Raw genomic sequence first — 26,057 nt, forward strand, 5'->3', positions numbered from 1 at the left:
GTTGTCTAGATCAAATTAGCTTAGATCCACTTATCTTGTCCAACTCTAACTGTCTGGTATCTATCTGTCTTCCTTGCTTGGAAAAGGTTGTTTTTTCTTCTGTGCCTTCCAAGGGCTCCATGAGCCAACTTCAAGGTCACTGTGCAGGATTCCTGCCTCTTCTAGGCAGAGCCTGTAGCTTGTGCCCTATATGGCTCTGGCAAGCTTCCTTTCTAGTACCACAGAGGCTACAGGACTCAGAAAATGGAGTCATGAAGTCATGGCGCAGAATATGGAAAGCAGAAACAGGTTTTCCTCAGCCCTTGGTTTCCAGTATCATACACAGAATTGCCATATCATAGGAGATGGGTAGATAGCTATCTCTTCATTTAATGAGAACTTCAAATTGTAAGTTTTCAAGATTCAAGTTTTTCAAGATCTCAAACTTTCTTGACAATATTATCTTTATAACCATCTTCCAACATTAACACATTTTGTGTCCTAGTCATTGCCCTAAGATGTACATATGTCATATCAAAATATTATATTGACTAGTATGCCCTTGCTTTCTCTAATAAATGCTGTCAGTACTGTTTTTATTTTGCAGATATCTTAGCATTTTTCTCCACTACCAATTAGGTCAAAATTTCCTTGTCCAGCTGTTCTGTCTATACCAATGTCTATATTGTCTGTATTTACACCAGGTATATCTATATGTCCATACATGCATAATTGTTTGTATATACTTATAGTTACTATATATTTCATTATGAAACACAATCATTATGAAACAAGCCAATCTTGTTAGCCTTGGATCATTTTTACCTATTTATATACATAGTGGTCATTCTTGTGTGAAAATAGTTTGATATAAGAATTATTCAATTATCAAATTGAATGGTCATATGTATACTTGACTCACTTGCAAATCTTAGTTAAGGAATGACTGTATGTCAGAGTCCAAGATATAAAAATAGATGATCACGAACTTGTAATTTAGGCCAAAGACTAATCTCCAGGTTTACAATAGACTTAAAAGAAGATATAAGGCCAGTTCCTGAGCACCTGCTCCAGTAGGTGAGCTGTGCTTTCTCCTTCAACCATGGCTAGGCTCAAACATGAAGCTGGAGGCCAGGGGTGCTTCCTGATCTCCTGTATTGACTGTACATGCTCTTTATTTACTCAAGATCAGTTCACGTACCTGTACCCACACCTAGTTTCAAGAACACAAAAACAATGTTAACACAAAGTGAAATGCACTGAAAAGTGGTCACTAGCCTACTCCTTGCTCCTACCAGGGACATGTTGGAAATGCTGCCTCAAGACAGCTATACCACGGAGGACAGATGAGGCTGACTCCCAAAGTGGCACAATAGCTTAGTATTGTATGTCAATGTGGTCTGTAACAGTTAGTCTTGTGATAGCTAGGTTTTGCTTAGCTACAATTATTGGAGATGAAATCTACTCTTAATCAAATTCCATGAAAACTTTCAGTCTACATATTTTAATGTTCTTGACTATGAAACCTTTCCCGGTGTGGCCTCCTCTGTGTTCACCTGTCTATAGATCACACCTCCAAATGCCTTCTCACAATGTCTTCATTCTCTGAGTGTCCTGCAACTTATAAACACAGATTGTTCCCCATCACAATGTAGTTGGCTGAGGGGAGAGGCCTTTAGAAACAAAGGTGAAAGTTCAGTAGAGATGTTCAGACAATAACTATCTAGCAATGTCAAAGGCTGCCCAAAGCAATCCATGTGTGATGATTTGAATAGGTTGGCTCCCATGAACTCACAAGTTTGAATGCTTGGCCCACAGAGCGTGCACTATTAGTAGGTGTGGCCTTATTGGAGTAGGTGTGGCTTTGTCGGAGGAAGTATGTCACTGTGAAGGTAGGCTTTGATGCCTTATATCTATGCTCAATTTCTGCCCAATGTTGAAGATAGTCTCCTCCTGGCTGTCTGTTGAAGACAGTCCCAATCTGTTGCCTTCAAATCAAGATGTAGAACTCTAAGGTCCAACAGTACCATGCCTGCCTGCACACTGCCATGCTTCCCGCCATGATGATAATGGACTGAACCTCTGAAACTGGAAGCCAGCCCCAGTTAAATGTTGTCCTTTATAAGAGTTGCCTTGGTCATGTGTCTCTTCACAGCAATGGAAACCCTAAGACACTGTGTCTGCCTGTCTCGCTCGTCTCTCTAGCAGGTTCCTCAGCTTGAAACATAGCTTCTTTGCACTTTCCAGTGGAATGCAGGAGTTTCCAGATGCTTCTTACAGAGTGGTGGCAGGCCTTCTCTGAGAGCTTCCCTGCTCTGAGCACATAGTGTATTTCCTATTATTCTTATATAATTACTAAGAATTATAGGATCAAACCCCCGGTTTAAAAAAAGAAAGAAAGAAAGAAAGAAAGAAAGAGAGAGAGAGAGAGAGAGAGAGAGAGAGAGAGAAAGAAAGAAAGAAAGAAAGAAAGAAAGAAAGAAAGAAAGAAAGAAAAGCAAGCAAGCTTAATGACAAGGAGGAGGAAGAGGAAGAAGCACAACCAATTTTATTCAAAATTTATATTGAACAAGTTAATTGCTTCTAAAACTCATGCCACCCTTTGTATAATGGTAATTACTTCTTTTTTTATTCCTTTCCTCTTACTTTTCTTTATAGTTCTTTAATACTGAGTTGCCCAGTTAAGAGCCTCTTTCTTATCTGATTAAATTACTTTTCAATATTCATGATTAGCACTGGCTTCTAAAAAACAGGCATTTGATCTTCTCGATCACTTGATCGGGTGAGTGTGGTTGGTACCCATACTACACGGTCTAGTGTAGACTCAGTCTTTGCCTCTGATCTTGAATCTCTAATCAAACTCAGAGTCCATCTTTCAGCTTCTCTGGAGCGATGGTATGTAGGCTTAGATTTTTTTTAAAACCTACTCTATTTAGAGTTCTTAAACACTTCAATCTCCCTTCTAACCCACCAACCAAAGGTAGGGGGAGAAGAAGGTTAGTAGAAAAAGGGAGTTGTGGGGCTGTTTAGAAGTAGTTCTACACTTCATTGTCAAGATACCAGCAGTCCAGTTCAATAGCAAACACCAAACATGAATCAGTAGCAACTACCCAGTCCAGCAGAAACAGCAAGGCTCCCCCAAATCCACAAGAGTTAGCCAGAATACCACAAGACGTTCTCTGGCATGCTTCTCCCTACAAAGTGGAAACCAGTGAAGACCATGAAACATCACGCAGCAGTGCAGCAATGCAAGAGCACCCTCTCCCTCTTTGTGGGATTCTATTCATATTCTTTCTAAGCATCATGAGCCCTCTCAAGCGTCTGTTCGCAGAAACATCACACGCTCTCTCACAAGACAGCTTCCAGAAAAACATCATGTGACACAACTGAGTTATTAAAGAAACCAGAAGTTTCCAGTTTATCTGCTGATGACACATGAATGCTGACACACCAGTGAGTATAACAGAGAGTCTCAGATATGATGAGGCGGCCATTTTCTATGACATCAGGTCTCTTCACAAGCACTGACTCACTTCTGGATTTTCCTGAGCCCCATTAAATCAAGGTTTCCATACAAGGTTACCATGTAAACATACCAACAAGTTCTGTAACATCAAGGCACCCTGCTTTGTAACTTTTACTGACTCTTCCAGCACCTGCTCGCAATCCCTGACATCTTTGTTATGACAGCAGTGGTCAAAGAATAAATATTATGTCATCACATTGTCCAAATTGCACTGAGGTACTGTAGCTGGTAAAGGAGGAGATCATTAGTATTATCCCAGCCTTTGCGATGATTGAAAAAATGAACACAGGCCAATGAATGAGCCATGTCCACTGCTGAGGACGCTGGAGTGGAGAAATGACAGAATTATTGTCCATGGTCTCCTAGCCATGTAAGGTCTTCCATGGCTGCATCCAGTTCTGCATGAAGATCTCAGAGGCCAGTTCTCCCCAGAGTGAACTGTATATAGCATTTGTCTGTTGCTGAAGCCAAAACTCTAAAAAAGTAAAGATTTTTCTCTCATGAGTAACTTCCACTATCATCATTCAGATCTGTGATCTATACCTAACACTCTTGCCTAAACTCTGCTTATCTTCAAGGTAAGTGAATAGTGCCCAACCATCCCTGGGTGACTGCATCTGCCTTACAGTTTCTGGATCCTCAAACATGCTCACAAGTAGTTCTGTCACTGCCGGAAGCCATGTGAGTTGTTCAACAAATGTGATTGTTTTTCATCTCAAAGCATAGAAAGGTTTTTGCATACAGCCAAAGCTAAGTCTACCATGTTGGCATCACTAAGAAGATTCGATTTTTGTCATAATAATTCTTTTTATAAAGAATATAAATAATATTTATATTATTGTCTCCTCTACAGAGAGGCACTCCAGGAGTGGAAAAGCCACAGGCCAATCTAGAAAGTGAGTGTTGTGAGTGGTCAAGCCTCAGACTGGGAGCTGTGGGTGGACAGGGCAGAGAACTGTCTTGTCAACACACATTGACTAGCTTGCATCTCTGTTCAGGAGTTAACTGGGCCTGATGTGACAAGGTAGCTGCTCCCATATTGGGATAGCTGCCCCTGCTAGGTGCTGGCACCTCATCATGCCACAGATGCTGCACAGATACTTTGTGGGGTGTGTCTTTGTCAGCTGGAGACATCAGAAGAATTGCCCCTGGAGAGGCTCCAAGAGCACACATGGTGCACTGCATACCTCGATCCATATTTATGACCTTTTCACAAACTCAGGTGAAAGAAAGAAAAGAACATATCTCAATTAGGAACCAATTGGTGACACCTCTTATTTCAGTCCCATTACTATCATTCTCTCAAATGAAGAAAAACCACAAGATCTTTCTATCCAGAAATGGTGGTGTCTTAGTTATTTTCCTATTTGCTATGATGAGGCACCATGACCGAGGCAGCTTAGAGAAGAAAGCATTTAATTGGAGCTTGCTTATGGTTTCAGAGGGTTAGTCCATGGCCATGATAGAGGGGAGTGTGACCACGGGTAGGCAGGCAGGCATAGAACAGGAGCAATAGCAAAGCACTTACATCCTGCTCCATAAGGCTGAGGCAAAAAAAAAAAGATGGAGAGTGGCCTGGAACAAGCTTTTGAAATCTCAAAGTCCCACCCCTATCCCCACTCCAGTGACCTCTAGAAAGGCCACACCTCCTATTCCTTCCTAAACAGTTCCACCAACTGGAGACTAATCATTCAAATATATGAGCCTATGGGGGGCCATTCTTGTTTAAACCACCACAGATGATTTGAACCCGAGAGATGTTAATGCTTCCTGTTCCTCCTTCTCTCATGTTACCTGTGATTGTCAATGCTGCGGTGCCTCTAACAAGGGATGTCGGGGTCTGCAGCAGCAGATACTCTTGTAAGAGACAGGCTTTAGTTACCCAGTGATCACATGACCTATATCATGGGTTCATGCACACACAACCCTACTTTGTACAGAGGGATGGAAGATGCGTTTGGGGTGTAGACTTTGTGTTGTGAGAGCATGAGTCTTGGTGATTCCCCCAATCATTTAGGATGTGAGGAGGGAGGCGTGTAGCATCAACTCCAGAACAAGCAGGTATGCTCCAGCCAGGATGATACAGCCCTACTTGGGGTAGGAGCTATCTGCTAGAGTTTGGTGAGAGATTGCTTATAGCACTTACAAGCAAAAGGGATGAGACCTACCTCAAATCAGGAATGGTTTTAAAGACACCTTGAAGAACCAGAGAGTACGGCCCTCCGTGTTCTTCTGCGTGTTCTTCCTAGGTGTCGGAGACAGACAACTGAACAAGCGCAAAACAAATTTCTTATAGTAATAAATGCAAAAAAGAAAATCAAACAGGGTAAAGGGTCAAATGTACTTCCGAATCAGCCCACAACCAGGCAGAGCTGGAGTCTGTGGTGAGGCAGTGGGTGAGAATGGATTTGGTGGCCTCCAGAAAGGGACACCCACCTGCCACTGTGTACCGCACAGCAGACAAGCATTCATCCAGTTGTCGGCTTTGACTCACATTTGTGTGTGAGAGAAGATTCCTCTGGCAGGGAAAACAATTAGTGACCATTACCACCTTCCCTTCTGGGGGTTAGAACAAAGCACATGGAAGCTTTGGGCAGAGACTTCCACAACTGTCTAATCCCAGCTATCTGTAGACACCACCTACAGTGCTTGCAGCATCCCCTGGAACATCTCTAAGCACAGACTCAGAAAGGAGAAGGAGGTTTTCCAACCTCTCCTCGCTGACGGATTAACAGTCAGACTGCAGCTGACTGAGTTTTTCCCCCCAAACATGTGGTGCTTTTGCACAAGACAAAGGAGCCACTTTAGTACCCTCAATATTTATGTTTTCTTACAGGCAAGAAGGACTTGAATTCCTCTTCATTACCTCACTGAAATTGGCTATGGTGGCAGTGTCCTGTAACCTGCTTCCAGGACAGGGAGACTGCTTTGAATTCCCACCAGTCTAAAATACAAATTGAGACTCCAGTCACTCCAAATTGAAAGAAAGAAGGAAAGAAAGAAAGAAAGAAAGAAAGAAAGAAAGAAAGAAAGAAAGAAAGAAAGAAAGGAAGGAAGGAAGGAAGGAAGGAAAGAGGGAGGGAGGGAGGGAGGGAAGGAAAGGAAGGAAGGAAGGAAGGAAGGAAGGAAGAAAGAAAGAAAGAAAGAAAGAAAGAAAGAAAGAAAGAAAGGAAGAAAGAAAGGAAGAAAGAAAGAAAGAAAACACCCAGCGTTCCAATTCCTGGAGCCCACCCAGATTCCGACTCTCCTCACGCGCCACCTCCTCTCAGCCCACACATCTACACTCTGCCCTTTCTCCCTTTCTCACTGTTCGTTCTTGTTCCCCTTTGCTGGGATTTTCAAAACTGCCTCCTCTCCGTTATTCTGGCTTCATCCTCCTCTGATTTGTTGTGCCAGCATCTATGACCCTTTAAAACCCTAACTCAGTCCCATTCCTGAGCTCATACGGTGTGGGTAGCTCACCTCACACAGAGAACGAGCACTAATGTTCTCACCGGGACCTGCCCCACACAACCTCAGGATCAGTGTGCGTTGTCTCTGTTGTCCACTGCAGCAGACCGCTACAGGCCTCCTCAGGCCTTTTGTCCCTGTGGTAGCTTTCCTGCAGTTATACGAACACTCCAACACTCCGAGTCTCCATGCACTTAACTAAAGCCTTTCTCCAACCACACCTTCCACAGTGACGGTCTTGGGGGTAGCCTGCTGAGTTCCAACTCCCACCCAGGCTGCTCTCCCTGCTCTTCCTTTCTCTTTATCACTTCTTCCTCTGCCCTGTGCTCATTTCACGGTCCCAGGACCATCTCATGTAGCTCTGTGAGGACTGCTGTTTTTCTGTTTGCTGTTGATTGCTGCTTCTCTGTGTTGGTTTCGTGGGTTAGAAAAGATATCTTCTGCAAGAATACCACCCACATCACCCCAAGTCAGCAACTCCAGGAAAGGTTAAGCCTTCCCAGTTCCTCAGCTCATTCTTCAGTGGAGCTATCAGGATCTTTGATGCTTTCTGAGGAAAACCCGTTTTTGCTCTGTTTTTGTGCGTGCCTCTCATTCACTGGGAGGTGCAGTACATGGTATCAGCTGATATGCATATGGCAAGAATGGAGTTATTAGATGTACAATATTTCCAGAGTCACAAAGGACTCTTTGTGTCTGGGCCTGTGGACCATTATTTAGACTGCAAGTGGACACAGAAAGGGAAACGTCCATACGACCCAAGCAGAAGGGAAGCAACCTGTATGTGACTGTGCTTGATGCAAATCATAAACTCTTTTTGGAGACAGTCTTGCTGTCTAGCCCAGGCTAGCCTCAGAGTCACAATCCTCCTGCCCAGCCTCTTTAGTACAAGTGCTGCGGTTACAAGACTGTGTAATGTGCACTTGTCTTTCTCACTCAGGTAAAACCGTTCCTTGTGAAAACATAGCTGTTACCCTCATAGAGACTCTATGATACAATGTGCCCTCTCCTCTGTCTCTAGATGACAAGACCCAGATCCTATGGAGGACAGAAGTTCATCCCGGCTTGACGTTACGCTAATGTTCTGATCAGACTGATGACGTCCGTGTGTCTGTCTTTGAGACAAGGTGAATGACTCTCCACAATGAACAGCAGAGGCAAAGCCAGGCTCACAATGGTCTCACTGTGTAGACATATGGTGCTAGCTACTCACAGATAATCCAGTGTCTCTGATGGTGACTTCTAGAGACTGAGTGCTTTATCATCACGAACATGAACAGTCACTATTTGAAATCTGGAAGGTATTACCTCTTAGCAGGACTTCCTTGCTTTTATATCTCCTATATTTCTATTTTTTTATAGTTTTCCTAGTATAAAAAAGCCTTTATTTGGCATTACAGCTTTAATAAACAAGAATCGGGTTACATATCAGAATCGGGTCAAGGAGCTCTCCCTAGACCCCATCATCTTGGTCTTCATAATTTGGAGATCTACCTGAAGGGATGCCTTTCAAATGAAGACACTGATATGGCAGATTTTATTTTTATGTTTGTGTTGATTAAAATATTAAAGAGTCCTTTGGCTGAATGCTAGTTTGGGGTTGGAAGTAGAGTGAAACGGGGCAGGAGACATCCACTGCACTTGGCTACGTAGGATTTAAGTCGACCTGCACAGGAGCCAGATTTGAGGACAGGCCAGAGGGAGCAGGTCAGAGGGTGAAGGAAGGGTGGGGAGGGGGAGCCTGACCTAGGGGACGACATTTGCATGGAAAAGAGGAGAAACAGAGCAACAGGATCAAAGGAATTGAGAGGCAACAGATGGGCGTGGTGGCGTAGTGGCATGGTGGCGTAGTGGCATGGTGGCGTAGTGGCGTGGTGGCGTAGTGGCGTGGTGGCGTAGTGGCGTGGTGGCGTAGTGGCGTGGTGGCGTGGTGGCGTGGTGGCGTAGTGGCGTGGTGGCGTGGTGGCGTAGTGGCGTGGTGGCAGCTGAGGATGATCCGTAAAAATGGATGCAGAAGAGGTAGAGAGGAAAACACTGGGTTTTGACAGGACCGACCGAGGAGACATCTTTCTCAGTATCAGGAAGGAAACAGAACATGAAGGACACAATAACTGTGGAATAAGACAGGGCTCTGCTAAATTTCATTTTTTCAGTGAAGGACAAGTGAGCTCCTCAGGTATGGGAGGACACGGTGACTTCCCTGTGTCTAGCTCTTCCCATCTGTAAAGTGCTGATTCCATGATTTGTCATTGGCACCGTGGAAATCTATGGGGAAACCCAGCTGACTTCCGGCTCAGAAACCTGTGATGAATGCTGCTGTGGACCTCCTGAGCTGTACTCCATCCCTTCACTGTTATTGCCATCTAGTTTATAGTAGTGTGTGAGTGAAAATGGCAAGCATTAATCACAAATCAAATTAATCTCAAATAATGAGAGATAAAAAAATGGTGTTCGTTGTGGGCTGTACTCGTCGGGTACTGGATTTCTGTTAAGCCTGCATGTTTGAAAACAAACTCCTGTGTAACTGGAAAGTTCCTCAGTAAAATGAAAGCGTGTGACATAACCTCTAATCCCCGTGAGTCAATCGAAGGTTTGCTGTCTTTTTGCTAAGCAGGAGTTTACTTCCAGTGCAGAGGCTGGAGCTGTGCTTACTGACTCTCTGCGCGCTGAAGGTTCCGCTGCCCAGGCTGTTCTTAGAAACAGTCAAAAGCAACTCTTGCAGATCAGAAACAAGGACGTGATTACAAAAGTGGAATTTTGCAGTTATTTTTTATGCTCATGGGATAGGTACGTGTCATGGGTTTATGGTCAGACAGTTAACATATCATGAAACATTTTATGGTCAGTCAATTCCTAGAACAATGGAAACAATTTATGATGTGTAATTCACAAGATTATCAGGAAAGTACAAATTAAAAACCAAGTTGACCTCTAGTTAAGGGCATGATTAGAGAGGAGAAGAAGAAATAAATCAAAATCTAACATAGTTTAACTGAAAAGAAAATGGGATCAGCTGTCCCTTAGCAATTAATCAAAGCTAAGTAAAAGATGACATTCACAAAAACCGTACACAGTGGCAGTAATGGGATAGGACTACATAAAACAGGTACTAAATCTGTTTATAAATGTACCCTACAAATTTCAAACCATTTTAAAGCAAAGCATCAAACCCAAAATACTAGGGACCTTAACTGACAGGAACTGTGTTAGTAACTCTTTTCTCCTCTTTTCTCCTCTGTAAGCCCCCTTCTACTCACCAGCAGTTCTTTCAGAATGCTTCATTTAAAATTCATATCATGTCAAAACTACCAATACAAGCCACTAAAATTAACGAGTATTTCTCAAGCCCTGAGGGTTAAAGAGAAAATTTGTCTCTGGGTGGAAATGACCTCAGCTTAGGACCACCTCACAGCCTGCCATGCTCTCACGCTCCGGTTGAGAATGGCTTCCACACAGCATGACCCTTCTGGCTGGCCTCTCCCCTGCGTGCTTGTTTCCGTAGACAAAGGATCTTATCCGTCCGTTTCTCCCACTCAATAGCCTTTGGCATCTATGCACTTAATTGTGTAAGTATGGGGACACTTGTTCTCTGGCCTCTGATCTGTTTCTTCAGCTTTCAGATGGTACAGAGCTACTTTCTCCTCCATCTCTTACAAAATGAGGGCAGTGGTTCCCTCCTGCGCAGTTCTTCAGTCTGGGGGCATCACTGTTTCTCATTAATCCACTGAAATCATTCCTAGTATCATATTGTCTAGTTTTTACCTGGTGAGGATGGAAACCACTCAATGCACCATTTTCAAGGTCAGAGACATTAGGGATTGAAGAGGATGGTGCTTCGAAAAGAGTCACCTCTTCCTTGAGTGGTGTGAGAGACAGTGTGAGAGCTGCTTTGCCTTCAGAGAAGAGCGGTGAGGGGCGGGGGCGGAGGACATGTTTGCAACTCATCTGAAGGAGGCTGCCTTGGTATTTTCTTTCTTTCCCTTTTTGGGGGTGGTGTAAGGTGGTTTGTTGTATAGCCCAGGCTTGGTCTCAGAGTCTCAGTAGTTAGCTTCTGATTGTTTTTTCCATCTCAAAGCAAGCAACAGGAAGATAAGATTTTTCTGCTTTGCATATGAAGAAAGCACCCCGTTTGGTTTGCCATAAGCAAGGGATCAAAGGCAGTGAAGTTGGATCAGGTAACTTTCCTGCTTTGCAAGGGAGATTGTACCCCGACTCTAGGAATCCCCACAGTTTGGTGTTGGGGAAAACACTCAACTTCCCCATTTATGTGGACAGGACTTGAATACATAAAGACTGACTGGGTCATCCAAGCCAGACTCGAGGGTCTGGAGCCAGATACCCAAGCAGGTAGATTCCTTCTGTCATCTCAACAAGGGAAGGCATCTCAACAGGCTGTGTTCTTCACCTCCCAGGTCCTCAGCTTATGTATCTGTAAGATGGAGACGATAATAGTAGGTTAGCTGTGCTAAACAATAGTCCATATAAACTTCTGAGAAAAGGCCTGGATATCCAGTTGTGGTGATTTGAATATAAATGTCCCCATAGGTTCATAGATTTGAATGCTTAGTCATCAGGGATTGGCGCTATTAAGAAGTTATGTCTTTATTGGGTTAGACATGGCCTTGAAGGAGGAAGTGTGTCACTGGAGGTGGGCTTTGGGCTTTCAAAAACCCTCCAAGGAAGGCCCAGAGTCTTTCCTTCCTGCTGCCTGTGGATCAGAATATAGAACTCTCAGCTCCTCCAGCACCATGTCTGCCTGCCACGCTGACAATGGACTAAACCTCTGAAACTGTAAGCCAGCCCCAGCTAAATGCATTCCTTTATAGGAGTTGCTGTGGTCATGGTGTGTCTTCACAGCAATAGAACTCTGACTAAGATACCAGTAAATATTCATTTTTAGCCATAGTTCATTGTCAGCATTCAAACTGAGTTGGAGTAAAAGGGACGTATGCTAGATATTAGCATTACTACTGACTTGAAGCTTAATAGTAGAGTCTACCTTTCAATGTTAGAAGACAGAAAGAGATTGAAAATAACTGGGGCGGGTGGGGCTATAGGAGAAAACGAATCAGCAGACAGCAGGGTTCCGTCTCCTTTACCCGACTTGATTGAAGCCATACATGTTTAAGGCCCGGATAAAATGGGGAATATTTTCATAGACAAATGAGAACTCTGGGGATGACACCTACATCTAAACAGAAATTGCATTTGCTTTCTCCACAGCTTCCACCCTCAGCCCAAGGGTGCTCATATGCGGTGTCCTCTCTGTGCTCGGTCACACAGGCCTGTGTGGGATTTCCCATTTGTCACCGGTGTCACGTTAGTGTTAGCATGGATTCGGGGATTACAGATGGTCAACCTTTACAATAATAGACACAAGAAACTCAGCTTGCACCTGCCTCTGACTGGAAGTTGCAAGCAGCTTAATTATCATTAGATGCTTTGCAAATGCCAGATGTCTTCGTAATTAAGAAAGCCCAATAGGTTTTAGAAAAGAGAAACTTGAGCGTGACCTGTCAAGGGGCTTCTGGGTACACGCCGTCTCTACTGACCTCTACTGACCTGCTGAGCTCTAGAGTAGCACACTATAGCTAGTTTTTAAAGACATTTCTTTACCTTCTAGTTTCTTAAGGAGTAGAAGTTATGGGTAACTGTTTTTAAAAATCACATTTCTTGTGCTGGAGAGCTAAGAGGTTAAGACAGCTTGTGCTCTACCAGAGGACCCCATATCCAGGCACCTATAGCCCAAGCTCTACAGCGTCTGGCGCCCTCTTCTGGCTTTCAAGGGGACCTGCACACATCTGGCATAAGCACAGATACATACTGATTCAGAAAAATCATTTGTCTGGTAGATTAAGTTGTTTGCTGTCGGGTTCGGTGTTTGTTGCTTTTCTGTAGCTATGAAGGTAACTCTAGAAATTTCTGGCTGTCAGTTTTCTTCAGCGGTCTTGTACTAATTGAAAATCTTTTCGGGTCAGCACGGGGGTCCATTCTCGGGTTTCTCTGGTTTGCGCAGTTCATGTCCCAGTCAGAGGTCTGGCTGGTTCTTTTTCAGCTTAGAGTCTTTGCTGCCCTCTGGTGTCTCTATGTGGCTCTGCATATTCTTCTCTTGCTAGAGGTATCCAACGAATGCCAAGATGACAGCACCCCAAGTAAAATGGCAAATACCAGTCCTTTAAGATTGAGCCCCTGAAAGTCAAGATGTGTTCTGATTAGAAATTTGTGTTATACTGAATGTCTTATCAGAAGAAACATTAGCAGCCAGAGAGAGAGAGAGAGAGAGAGAGAGAGAGAGAGAGAGAGAGAGAGAGAGATTAAAGACTACCCCTTCTACTCCCCAGGGAAGAAAGGACCAGACTCCTCCTCTCATTTGCACCAAGCTGAGTTGGCCTCCTTGGTGCCAAGTACCCTCTGGGCCACCGAGGTTTCCCCGCTCACCTTTGTTCTCTGTGTCCTCCTGCAACAGGACAGTCCTAGGTGCGAGCTGCCATCCACAAGCTATGGAGAGGTGACCCCCAGCAACATAAAATGATTCTATGCAGCTATGTAGTGCCTGAACTCACCTTGGGCACTTCAGCTGCATGGCTGGTTTCTGAGTTTTCAAAAACTCCATGCACTTTTGCCCACATTTGTTTTTAAGCCTGTGTCTCTGCAGAGAATGAGGACCAGAGTTCAACCTGGTAGTTTGGTCTGCTCACTGTTAATGAGAAATTCAATGTAATCGCCATTCTTTTTACCACATGAGTAAGTTCTTGGGTTCCCTTAAATCTAGCTCTCACTGAATGTTGTCTTTCTTCCCTGGAGTCTAAGTGTGGTTTCACAAGGCAGGCTTCTGAGTTGGTGTACTTCTAGTTGGTGTTTTATTGCTGCTGTCTGAATCTAAAAATATTCTCCTACAGGCTAGCAATTTAAACACCTTTTCTCTGGGTGGAGGCATCATTGTAAAGACTCTAGAGCCTTCAAGACACGGGGCCTGGTTGATGGAACTAGGTTACTGGGGGTGGGGTGGGAGTAATCCTTCCAAAATTATTCCACCTCTGTAAGCCAGACCCAATTAAATGTTTTCCTTTATAAGAGTTGCCATAGAAGCCAGGAGGTAGTTGTGTATGCCTTTAATCTCAGCATTTTGGAGGCAGAGATAGGTGGATTTCTACAATTTTGAGGCCAGCCTGGTCTACAGATCAAGTTCCTGCAAATAGAAACCGTGTCTTAGGGGATTGGGAGACCTAACTTGAAGAAAATAAGTAGCATGAGCATCAGCTGTAGGAAAGATCTCATTACCAGATCAGGTGTTTGTTACAATCAAAACAACAAACCAACCCAGAATTTCTTGTAAATTCTTGTAAAGACTGGTTGCCAGTGAGTAGCAGAAGTGTGATAGTTTGAATGATAATGACTCTGTAGGCTCAAATATGAAAATGTTGGTCTCCAGTTGGTGAAACTGTTTAGGAAGGATTAGAAGGTGTGGCCTTGGGGTAGGGTTTGAGGTTTCAAAATACTCACTTAATTCCCAGTTAGCCATGTCTCTGCCTCAAGCTTGTGGGTCAAGATGTGAGCTCCCAGCTGTTCCTGACCCCGTGTCTTTGTTTTGCCATCAAGGACTCTATCCCTCCAAACCCATAAGCCCAATTAAACACTTTGTTTTAAAAGTCGCCCGGATGTGATGTTTTATTCTAGCAACAGAGAAGTAACTAAGACAAGCAGGGACAGTCCCAGACAGAAAGGCAGGCTAAGAGACAGTGGGTAGGGGTGCTATTCTTCAAAATGTTATAGCAGCATGACAAATGTCTTTGATAGGCTCTGTGGTGATTTGAATATGCTTGGCCCAGGGAATGGCACTATTAGGAGGTGTGGCCTTGTTGGAGTAAGTGTGTCACTATGGGAGTGGGCTTTGAGACCCTCCTTCTAGCTGCCTAAAATACAGTTTCCTCCTGGCTGCCTTCTGATCAAGATGCAGAACTCTCATGGATGCTGCCATGTTCACACTTTGATGATAATGGCCTGAAATTCTGAATCTGTAAGCCAGCCCCAATTAAATGTTTTCCTTTATAAGAGTTACCTTGAACATGGTGTCTCTTCACAGCAATGGAAACCCTAGCCTAAAGACAGGCTCCATAATTACAACATGATAGATCATTGGCCTGAAGGTCTCAGAAGAAATTGATGAGGTGGAAGTAATCAGGTAAAAGAAAAGAGGGACAGTGAGGGAGAGAGGAAGGAAGGAAGGTGGAGAACGGAGGAAAGGGTAATGGAGACAGACAAGCAGAACGGCAGAGCTGAGTCCTGTGGACAGCTACAGTAGGATGCCAGTACTCCGCAGTGGACACAAGACGAGAGAACGGAACACTGAGCCTGAGTTCAGTTCCCAGCACTCTCGTCTGGCAGATCACAATCGCTTGTAACTCCTGTTGCAGAGAATGCAGAGCCTCCTTGTGCACCAGCACACACATGGTGTACACACACACACACACAAGTTCCAGCATGGATTTGAAGAAGGTCTCCTTATTGGCAGAGTGGGTGCTGGAGGAGGGAGAGTTGTTTTTCTTCAGAAACACGACCACTGGTAGGTTGCTATGCCCCAGTGGGTGAACCCACACTCACGTATACGTGTGCAACACTGATTGGACTCTGGATCTAAATAAATAAATATAAAATAATAACATAAATCTGGAAAAGAGATGTGATGGGCTGCGTTGGAGTAACTATAAAGGAAGAGTGAGGTGGTTACAAACAAGATTGTAATACGCATGCATGAATTTTTCAAAGAGCATGAGTGCCTGAACATGAGCTGAACAAGGACAACACCAGTAGACATGAATGAGGGGAAGCCCATGAGACCTCAATCCTACACAAAGACTTACAGGCGCATAAGGACCACGGCGGGCAGGAGAAATAGACTTCCCCACAATTAACACACCAACTCGTTATCCAATACCAAATGCTCAGCCCTGATAACATGCATGTAAGTAACATTATATAGAATAAAAAGGTTGTATTTATGTGTTTAGGAATATGTGTGTGTGTGTGTGTGTGTGTGTGTGAGAGAAAGAGAGAGAGAGAGAGAGAGAGAAAGAGAGAGAGAGAGAGAATTAATGAAAAAAGAGACCATGAATTTGAAAGAGAACAAGGAGGAAGGAAAGGGAAAGTGGAAGCGATGTAATTAAATCGTAGTCTCAAAATTAAAATAGATAATTTTTAAAATTGTATGTTAACAGGATTATGAAGAAATAGATACGTGAATAAAATTTGTAAATATATATTATAAATTCAATAAAAATTGTTACTAGATCTAGTAAAGAAGAATTTATAGAAATATATTAACAACAATGTATTGAGTTATACAAGATCTTGTTTGCAGTTATAATTAAAAAGTCTTCCTTTCTCTCTCTCTCTCTCTCTGTGTGTGTGTGTGTGTGTGTGTGTGTGTGTGTGTGTGTCGCTCTCTCTGTTTCTCTGTCTACTATACTCACAATTTCTATTATGTCTTTCTGTCACACCACACTAGGTAGGTTCTTGCCTCAAAGAAAGTAATGCCCAGAGATCTCGGTGAACTAGCATTAACTAACTTTCCAAAGAGGAGCTGGAAACAGACCATAAAACAGGCTGTGGTCAGAAGCAGCAGCATGATGGATTGTGGAGAGCTTTTAGGGCCGCTTCTAGAAATTTGGCGGGAATTTGACATCAGGCCTGGACAAAGGAGTAAGCTCAAGGCAGGAATCTGACTTTGGGCTAGGACTCAGGAAGTAGGCTCAGATTAAGAGTATTTACATTTGAGTTAATGTAATGCCTCAGAGCAGGCTCGGCTGAGGCATGTGCAACCCAGAACATTATTATTTTACATGTACTCAAAGTGGTATAAAAACAGACTAGAAAAACATAAACCGGATTCAGTCTCAGAACTGTCTGGGGCCATGCTACAGTGTTGTCTAATCGTCTTTTTTCGTTTTAATCCTTGCTCCTGCCCTGGAGAACCTGTTGACTGAGCTGGCTCTGTCCATGGATAGACTGCTTACATCAGCAATCTCCCACACATTACAAGGTTATTCACTAAGTAGCTTGCAGCCAGGCACCTGCTTATGCATGTAACCTAATGTAGACAACCCCTCACAGGTGTGCCCAGAGGCTAACCTCAGCTAGACAACCTTTACAGGTGTGCCCAGAGGCTGGCATCCTGGGGGATTTTAGGTACTTTCTGTTTAATGATACAAAATTACAGGTAACTTCCAAAGCATCATACTAGAGAGAACCAGAGCTTCTGCTGGCTTGTGAACAAATAGAACATAGCTAAAACAGAATCTCTGAATTTGTGAGAAATTTCCAAGTTGCTACTAGATGAAAGAGGGAAAAGGATGAAATCTGAGCAGAAGAGTGAAGAACTCAGACAACAAGACAAGCTGTAACCTGTGTAGCATACACATCCAGAGGTGAATGTGACAGTGTGGCAATGATGAATCTCCTCCAGACTGAGGTTGGACCACAGACAGCAGTCATGGAGATCACAGGGCACAGGGCAGGATCAATGTCAGAAGTGATATCTAAGAAAGTTATATTAAAACTTGCCCAAAGTAATGATTAGAAACATAAGAAGATAATTAGGTTGAGGTCATGTGACTGGAGAGAGAGGGGGGAAGGGGAGGGAGAGGGGGAGGGAGAGGGAGAGGGAGAAGGAAAGGCGGAGGGAGAGGGAGAGGGAAAGGTGGAGGGAGAGGGAGAGGGAGAGAGAGAGGGAGAGGGAGAGGCTAAGAGCGAGTAGGGACTATTGCTAATGCTGGATCTTGGGTGACAGGTCAGTGGGCCAAGTCCTTGAGCACAAGGATGAATAGTGGAGCTTGAATCCAAGACTCATGAAAAAGTCCAGTATAGTGATACGTAACCACAGCACGGGGGTGTGCCATTTGTAGATCTGGGGACACATCTGCCACAAAGTGTACCCAGAATGGTGCCCAGCAGGCAGTGCTGCTCTGAAGGGTGTGAACTGTGCGGTATTTAGTGATGGGTGGGCCTGCACAGCTGCAGTTCATGAGTACAGGCTTAGAGCCACCCAGCTCAACCTAAGCTTGGTGTTCCTGGCTACTGTACAATAAACAGTGGCCAACACACTCAGGGAAGAGCCTGAGCCGCTGTGTGCCGTGTCCTCCATACAGTGATGGATGATGGTGTCTCCTCAAAGGGAAAGCCCAGACCTACTTTAAGTTGTTTGCTGTCAGTCAACAGATCCCAGTTTTGAGGTAAGTAACCAGTTTAAGGAGAATGTAGATACTTGGTTTCGCCATTGGGCAGAGGGAAGAGTGAGAATGTACAGTATAGCACTCTTAGACAGGTGACGCTGTTCTGGAAGCTGCTATGACAATGGATACATGCAGTTAAGCGTTGATGAAAATCCACATAGAAACTTATGCCAATCATGAATTCCACAGTGAACCACAGACACTGGGGGATAATATCAAGTCATTGTGTGTTCATTGCTGGTAACAGTTGTCCCACTCTGCTACAGATATACTAATGTAAAAGATATTATGTGAGACTATATGAAAATACTATGACGTCTTCTCAATTTTACTGCAAGTTGCAAAGTGTATGAAAAATAAAGTTTAGTAACAAACAAACAAACAAACAAACATTGTAATGCTTTTACTCACTACCTGGATGCAGAGACTAGCCATATTGTTGGGTATTGTCCTGGGCATGGAAGCTCACTGGAGAATCGCTTATATGGATTCTGTGTTGTATGGAATGAAAAAGTTGGATTCTAAGTCAGTAAGGTATGACAGCAACATCAATAGACACCGTCACTCAGGGAAAAGTGAAGACAGGTAGACACTTGCTGTTCTTTCTTTGGTCCTCTTTGTATCCGAGCCTCCTACTTGGAATACGCTACCAATACTGAGGATAGGTCTTCCCTCAATAATGCTATCCATGCAACTTCCTAACAGATGTGCACAGAAGTATGTCTTCTGGGAAATTCTGAATCTTGTCAAGCAGCAATCAAGGTCCATTGTAAGCTTACCCTTTCCATGGATACACAAGCACATCTTATTCTCATACTTAATTTACAAATAAAGAATATGAGGAGGGTTGAGTGGTAATGTATGCACTTTTAATCCCAGCAGTTGGGAGGCAGAGGCAAGCAGACCTCTGTGAGTTCAAGGCCAGCCTGGTCTACAGAGTGAGTTCCAAGATATCCAGACTACACAGTGAAACCCTGTCTTAAAAACAAAACAACCAAACAACAAAACTGAATATAGGAAGGTCATAATTCTGACTAACATGCTATAACTAACTTATATGCAACTAAAGAAAATGGCAACACCCAGCTATTTCTAGATCCATGTCTCAGATAAAGGGATGGGGCAAAATATGAATCATGCTGACGGTGAGGCCCACAGGCTGTGGTCCCTCGCCAAGCAAAAGACATTGTTTCAGGACAACGGAGTAATCCTGCACCCATGAGCAAATCTTACTAATAAGCATTAATATGTTTTAGTTATTAATAAATGTTAACACATTTCATATATTAATAAATAAAATTGGTTTTACTTTTAATAAAATTCTTTTATTAAATATTAATAAATATTATTTGATGCAATGTATATTGTATCAATATCATGTCTATACTTCCAACAACAATAATGAAATTTAATAGATTGATAGGATGAAAAAAAAGAAAAATAAAAAATCAATTTGAAGAAATAATATGAACAAGGATAAGAACCACCATGGTGGGAAAGTATATATTATCACACCAGGAATTTGAAAAAGGTACAACACAAACCCAACCAAATAAACAAAATATGATTATGTTGTGCAACTTGGAAAGTGACCACACATACTGCATGCATGCCTGTTCACAATGATGAAAGTGGAGACAGTATCACCCGCTGAGTCTGAGGGCAGTGAAAGAAAAACTCCAACCAAAACATTGAATGCAGGAGTTAAGGGTTCACGAAGGCAGCTAATACCCTAATGCTGTAACTGGGGCCTATAGAGACTTGACTGACCCCTGTGTGGAGTTGACTGTTCAGGGGAAAATCCTATTCAGACAGTGTAGCCCAGGCTCTCTGAAGGAAAACAAGAAGTCACACTCAGCGAGAGCATCTCTGCTGCATGGCATCTAATGGCATGTCCTGGATGTCTGTCTTTTTATACTCAGTACACAGTGTTATACCTTCGATAAGATGTGTGTATTAGCATATTCCTTATTACTCAGTCCTCTGTGTGAATCCTTTAACAGGCTCTCTTTCATTTTTAATATGTACCGATAGCCCAGCAGGAGCTAGACACTCTCCCATTCCAGGGGTTCAACACAGCAGATGCTCCCCTGTCCTCTATGAACTACTTCTACCTGGGAGGTTCCCACACACTTGCCCGTGTTGACACATCCTAGTGGACAGGGTGTGTCTCAGGCTCTCCTTCAGCAGCGTTATGCTTTAGATGCTACTTGATCTTGGCATCTCCACATCATGAGCAGGGGTTTTCCAGAAAACAATCGGCTGGGGCACGATTTCAGCCCAGGTCCAGATTACTCGGCACAGATCTTGCTTCTTTCCTACAGACTTCCTTCTCACCTTGCGTTTTTGTCTCATTTCTCAGTGAGCCCACAGGGCCATGATACCATGATCTATGAAGCCGGACTATGGATGGGGAATTGATCTTCACAAGCAGCATGTAGAAGGCCTTCATAAGCAGCATGCGGTAGAGGAGGCTATCACTGCACTAAACACACAAAGCATAGACTCTGCAAAGACATAACTATTTCATTTGTAATAAGCAGTGGAAACAAGCTGAACAGATTTCAAAGCAAGGAAACATGTCAGGCATAAAAATAAAAACCGAAGTATTATATACTTCAAAATGTCAATATTTAAAGAGGAAATGAGAATTGGTTTTGTCCATCCATCCAAAACTATTTTCATTGTAAATTTCAATGGCTTTTTTTTTTTTATCAGAAATGACCAGGGCAAACATAATGAAAATCAGTAAGTACACATTTCAATGTAAAAGGATCAGGAAATACTTGATATGACTGACCTCAGTTGCCTATTCGCATTGAAGTCCAACAAGTTAGACTGCATTCATGATCACAAAACCCATCTTCATAAAGTTAAAAATGGGACTCATACTTTAAGCTGCTGAAGTACTGGAAACTAAACTGGAATCGGTACCAATAAGAAAAGTGGGTCTGAAGCACTAAGATAGTGATATGTCCAGGGAGCCCTCTAAGACCTGCTTTAACACCATGGTCTCTCCAGGTGAAATATTTCTCACATTACGACTCAGACATTCAGACTCACAAAACACAGGACTCACAAGCATAGGAAAAAGTGTATTTCTAGCAGGCTGAGGCTTTGCTGAAGAGCCTGGCTGGTATGCAGGCTTATGGTGAGAGTTTTGGTTTCTTTAAAAACCCAGTTATGTTACCTTACATGAATATGTTTTTGTTTTAATCCCAAGTGTGGGACAAGAGGCTGCTTCACAGCAGGTGATTATGACTTGCCTCATGCACTACCAGGGGCGTGATTTTTCCCAGCTGCAGATAGTTCATGTATAAAATTCTGGGAACTCTGAGAGGGTATAAATGGGAGAGCCCTGAGAGAGCCTGGGGTGGCTGCTGCTCCTTCTGCTGCAGCAGGTTCCTGTTGTTGAGGTTTGTCAAGTGGTCATGAGCAAAACTGATGAGAAGAGGAAGTTGGAGATACCCTGACAATGAAGATTGAACTTGCCCCAAGGAACCCAATACCCCTAATCAGCAGGAAGTAGTCTAATGAGGTCTACACCCCCACCCTTTCCCTTCTAATCTTCTCTCCTCCCTAGTATTGGGGGTTGGAATGGATTAGGATAGAATAAAAGTTGGAAGGGTGGTAGATATAAGAACCCAATGAAACAGCTTAAAGAAAAATGTGCCAGCACAAACCAAGTTGCTAATTGCCCGCAATTGTTTACACTCATTTCTCTTCAGTTGATCTTCTAGGGCCTAGAATCTAGGTAAGCATCCAGATGGGACAAGCATGTAGGAATGCTTCCCCAAACTGCCTCGTCCTCTATGTTTCCAGTTGTTTCCCTCCTAGTACCCTAACAATCCAAGCAAACCATGTTCAAGTAGCATATGAACTGGGGTTGATTTATCTATCCTTTGCGTATCCCTCAAGGAAAAATGGACAGATGGTACCTTACTTTCCTTCCACTCACTGTGGCAAAATACCCCGACAAAAGCAATCTAGAGGAGAAAGGATCATTTAGCTCCCAATTCGAGGCTATAGGTCATCATCTCAGGAAGTCAAGGTGGGAAAACCCGGAAACAGTTAAGTCACATCACCTCCAATAGTAAAGAGCAGAGAAGATGAGCTCATGATGCTGTTGTGCTCAGCTCGCCCTCTTCCCCTCCACACAATTGAGGATTCCCCTGCCTAGGGAATGGTGCCGCCAACAGTATTAACTCATATTATACTGAGATAATGTAATATAATTAACTCATGATAATCACTCATAGACCTGCTCACAGGTCACCTTGATCTAGACAATAACTCATTATAACTCCCTTTCCTGGCAATTATTAATTCTGTGTTATTGACAATTAAAATTAACCAGCACAGATTGCTTGCTTTCTACTAAGCTTTTCATCTCTGGAGCTGAGTATTATACGGAGCCATCAGCAATACTTCGCTTTTGATTACCTCACTAAGCTGATGACAGATAAATATGTGTTGAATGGAAAAAGAAGAGGCAAAATCTTGAATAAGTTCCATGGACATTTCCTCATGCAAGCATCAAGCATCATGGTCTGAAAGCAATCTCACATAAACTATTTCCATTTATGGAAGGAACCTAGTTGCTGGCCATTATGAGTCAGACAGTACACAGACAGTGATGGATAGTTGTGGTTACATAGTGCATGAATAACAGAAAGCCTCACCTAAAACCTACTCACAAGCCAAAAACTTAAGGCTTGTCAACAGAGAAGAGTTACTGTAGACAAAATCATCTGGTTTACTATTCTTGAGGAATCTCTGCTTCTATACAGTCATGACATCATATTACACACCAGAAAACTACCTGTGTAAACAATAAAAAGAATCCTGGAAGGACTTCAACACAATCCTCGGGATGCTTGTTGTCTTATCAAACTAGGTTCATCACAAGTGAAATATTTTTCTTTTCTGTATCTTTTTACTAATTTTTTTCTCACACAATATGTTTTGATTATATTATTTGCCCTCCCCCAACTCATTCTTGATCTCCACTACCCAACTTCACGTAGTTTCTCTCAAAAGAAAAAAATCAAAGCAAACAAAATATATCGTTTGCTTTATGTTGGCCAACTACTCCTGGCCTGTGGGTGATATACCCAGGGTCACTCCATTGGAGAAAACTGCATCAGAATTTCCTGCAGGCCAGCCACCATTGTAGGTCTCAAGGCTCATAGCCGAGTGATTTTGAGGCTTACCTTTCTCCTCCAGTAAGGTGCAGAGTACCTTGCAGCATCAAGAACTCTACTAGTCAATAGGGGTGAAGCTTCTAGTTAGATACCAGCTAAGTTTCTCTGAGTTCAATGATATAAGTAATGTCTCCGGCAATAGGGCCTTACTGCCAGTTTCTGGAGAACAACCAGTAGCATCAGCAATAGGGACTGTGTATGAGATCCCTTTGGCCAACGATTCAACAAGATGTAACTCTTTTCTGCTACTGGGGCTTGAATTGGTCGCATAAAGTATCTAATTGGGGTATCGTCTCCTTCGTTATTTGGTAACTCCATTTAAATTCCTTTCATATATGTTTTAGGAAGTTCTATAGTAGTAGGGTTCCATATGGCTTTTCAAAAAGTCTTTACTGGCAGTTGTCCCTCCCCCAACCCACTCCTGACTTAAAACTCTTATTCCAATTTCCCCTTTATTTCTTTATAACGTTATATTCTCTTCCCCCTTCCTTGGAAGATCCTCCTCCCTGGCCCCTTACTACCTACCTAACCTCTGTGGTTATTTAAATTGAAACACACATATCTAAAGCTTAAAAGCTAACATCCACATAGGAAAAAACATGTAATGTTTGTCTTTCTGGGTCTGGGTTACCTCACTCAGGATGAGTCTTCCTAGGTCCATCATTTTCATGTAAATTTCATAATTTTATTTTTTTAACAGTTGAATAATATTTGGTTGTGTAAATGTGCTTTCATTATCGATTCATCAGTTGGTGGACATCTGGTACCATGAAAGCTAGTCCTCCAAGAGGGAGGATTTGGGTCAGTTCACTGAATTTTTTAATACAACATCTTTGGGCTGCATATCTAAAATACTTGGCTAGCTTTCAGACAGCTCCAGGTTCAATCACCAGATGCCAAAAAAAGAAAAGCAGAAAAATAGCTTTCTTATGTTATATCACTGGAGGATCACGGGACCAGTAGTAAGTGAACTGAGTCAGAAAAGGTAGCGAGAACAAAGTGGTGGTTTTTACTCCTCGGATCACCTTTGAAGTAACATGCGGTCCATCTCCTACTAGGGAACCTGCCAGTCCATTTCTAGCCAGGTTCTAAAACAGATGCAGCCTTGTCAACGTGTGCAGTGATTACAGAGGGATGGAGTGGGGAACATTCAGCAGGATAGAGATACACCCCATCCCACTGTTAGAGGCCCCCCCCAAAGAAACCCAAGCTATCAGCCATAACAATACAGAGGACCTGGTGCAGACATATGTAGGCCCCATGCTTGCCACTTCAGTGTCTGTGAGACCGTATGAATCCTGCTTAATTAATTCAGTAGGCCATGTTCTCCTGGTGTCCTCCATCCCCTCTGACTCCTACAATCTTTCCTCCCCCTCTTCTGCAGGATTCTCCAGTCTCCTAGAGAAGGGACCCAGTGGAGATCTTAAGTTAACTCTCCGTTCATATAATGCCTGGCTGTGGGTCTCTGCAACCACTCCCATCCACAGCCAGAGGAAGCCTCTCTGATGACAACTGGACGTGGCACTGGTCTATGGATACAGCAGAATATCATTAGGAATAATTTCATTTCATTTATTTTAGTTTAGTTTACTTTGGCCATTGGTGTTTTGTTCTACCCTAAGTCTCTGTGTTAGCCAGTGTCCAGTTCCTGGCCCTAAAGGCAGTGTAGGGCATGGGTTCCATCAAATAGTGTGTGCTTCAAGTTAGACCAAGCATTGATTGGCCACTCCCACAAGTTCTGTGAATGGCACACACTTTTAACCCAGCACTCAGGAAGCAGAAGCAGGTAGTCTATGTGAGTTTGAAATTATGTACTGGTCTACCTAGTACATTCCAAGCCAGCCAGGGCTACACAATGAGACCTTATGTAAGTCTCTGTGGAGGAACTTCATAGGAATACCTTCCTTTTGATTTTTTTTAATTCAATCACGATGCTACTCCAAGAACAAGTACCTAAGACATAGCTTCATATACACACATGCACACACATGTGCATATATACACATACAGCTATACATACTGTTAACATAGGCCAAAGGCCAATGCTTTTTGAAAACAGCATTGCCTAGTATAAAGGAAAGCTAACATGGGCCTGATGGTGTAGGTACACACCCTTAATCCCAGCACTCAGATATGTGAGTTTGAGGCCAACCTAGTCTACAGAGTGAGTTCCAGGACACCCAAGGTTGAAAAACAAGAGCAACAAACAAACAAAAGAAAGAAAGAAGAGAGAAGAAAGAGAAGAGAGAGACAGAGAAACAGAGACACAGACAGAAACACAGAGACAAAGACAGAGAAAGCTAACACAGAACATGGCAGAGGGGAGGATGTAGTGTTGGAGTCTGGGAATCACCACACAAACCACTTAGACACTGATCTTAGTCAAACATGGCTGATTATTGAATGTGTTCCCTAAGACTGATTGATCAGGGATGCAGTACATATTTAGGAGCTGAATTGTAAAGTCCAGTAAGAATCCTATAGAGTTTTTTAAGCCTGAAATTCACAAACATCTGTGACAGGTTATTTCACCAATCAGGACTTAAGATAAAGGATTTCCTTAGGAACATGTCTTTGTTGTTTCTTTATCCTGTCCTCATTGGTTAGGGTATTCAACTGTGGCAGGAGACTTGTCTTGCCTAACATTCACGTCTTAACTTGCCAACCAGG

The 26,057-nt window shown here is 43.1% G+C and overlaps 1 pseudogene; it reads right to left on the reverse strand.

Annotated features, from left to right (window-relative positions):
- Positions 1–1,153: 1,153 nt before the first annotated feature.
- On the reverse strand, positions 1,154–9,021 carry LOC114613413 (annotated as a pseudogene).
- Between the last annotated feature and the right edge of the window lie 17,036 nt (positions 9,022–26,057).

Source organism: Grammomys surdaster, unplaced genomic scaffold, assembly GCF_004785775.1.
Source record: "Grammomys surdaster isolate TR1022 unplaced genomic scaffold, NIH_TR_1.0 126219, whole genome shotgun sequence".
Classification (NCBI taxonomy): domain Eukaryota; kingdom Metazoa; phylum Chordata; class Mammalia; order Rodentia; family Muridae; genus Grammomys; species Grammomys surdaster.